This window comes from Galeopterus variegatus, unplaced genomic scaffold (genome assembly GCF_000696425.1).
Source record: "Galeopterus variegatus unplaced genomic scaffold, G_variegatus-3.0.2 Scaffold1971, whole genome shotgun sequence".
Taxonomy (NCBI): domain Eukaryota; kingdom Metazoa; phylum Chordata; class Mammalia; order Dermoptera; family Cynocephalidae; genus Galeopterus; species Galeopterus variegatus.
This window is the reverse complement of record NW_007728082.1, coordinates 331,395-333,132: the sequence shown is the minus strand read 5'-3', so window position 1 is coordinate 333,132 and position 1,738 is coordinate 331,395.

Genomic DNA, 1,738 nt, shown 5'->3' with positions numbered 1-1,738 from the left:
GGGGTAGGAAATAACAGGTTAGGTAAAATTTTATCTACAATATTTATAAAAATATCTGAGTACAGTTTGGGACCAAGCAGTGTAGTATTAAGACAATTATCTGTAATTGTTACATCACAATTGGACAACACAACGGGAGACCCTACATTTAATCTCATATGACAGAATGTTGAGAAGGACTTTTCCTCTTTGGTGACTACAACATAAAGGTAAAAACAAACAAGTGCTAAGTGATTTTAGGATCCTTTAATTCCACTTCAAAGTTTAGATAAAGATTCAAAGAAGTTTAGTGATCTAGGTATAAGAGAGAAAAATTTGGAATATGAATCAGCCAAGCCAGATTTTCTGTGCTGCAAGACTAGAGGGCCATCCCAGGCCTGTTGACTGTCAGTCCCTTTCTCAAACTTCTGCTCTGCTGTATATCATAGGGGAGTTGAACTCCCCTATGATATGTATGTATTTTAGGCTCAGGATATGTACTTTAGGTTCTCCAAGTCACTTGGCTTCCTGCTGCTTTACGCCAAGGGAGACAATAGTGGGAGACTGGAGGGCACATGAGGAAGGGCATTTCTATCCTTCTCATTATGCCTCAGATGATTGTAACTCCATCTTCTCTGCAGCACTGTTTCCCATTTCCACCAGACAGGTCTGCCTGTGGTCCAGCTTCCACCAAGTAGCCCTGGATCCTGGACCTGTGGGTCCTTCCAGTTCAGGGTGGCAGAGGCTTCCTGCTGTCATCAATCTGAGGTTTCTATTTTCTCTCTTTTTCAATACAACTAGGTAGATTTGGGCTAGAAGAACGGAGGCTATGTATGGACAGTTGGGAAGAAAAAGGAGCTCCAAATCCTCAGCATGCAGTGTTCATGGGGTGAAAGGATTCATACTGCTCCCCCATGAGATTGGGGTAGTTGGTATCCTATTTCCCAGCTGGATATCTTCTTAGTCTGTTTCTGTCTGAGTCAGGGAGAAGAAGCCTGTGGAGAGATGGCAAAGAGAGAAGGTGGCAGCGACAGGACAGAGACTATTCTGCACTTGGAGTGACAAGAACGTGTATGCTTCCCAAAGGCTGGGTGGATGTGGGGAGAGGTAGCCAAGACTTGAGTCATTTTGACAGTACTCCCATTCAAGAGTGCTGTTTACGGCTGTCAGTGGAAAGAGGCTCTGGGGGATGTTGAGGAAGGGAAGGAAAGGCGGGAGTTGGATCTTTCACTTCAGAGAGACCCTTCAGGGCCTGTGAACTTACACAGTAAGTCAAGGCAAGTCAGTTAGATAACTAGCATCTATACACCTGACACACTGAGGACATCGTTGGTAGTTGGTGTTATCCAGATAAGCAGCAACAATCATCAGAGAATTCTACAACAAACAGTATTTGGGTAAGGATACCCTGTTTCATTTCCTCTCCCTGTTGCTTGATGACTAGGTCTTGATGAGGGGTGAGGAGGTATTCTGCAACCAGCCTGGCTTCATGATGTTGGTGTCAGAGGAGGAGGAGCAGGACAGACCCTTCTAGGACACCAATTTCATTATGTGATTTGTAAAAACCATGAAAATGTTCAGACATCAATGGAATCTGCCTGAGATATTCAGAGTCAGGAAAGGAGAAGTTGACCAATCATGCAATTAGAAAAACAAAACTGCTTCTTGTTAATATCCACTGAGTTCAAATTGTTCCGCAAAATGGTTACTCTTAAACTACCAGCTTACCTGGAACAGCGCTTCCCACACAACATTTTGT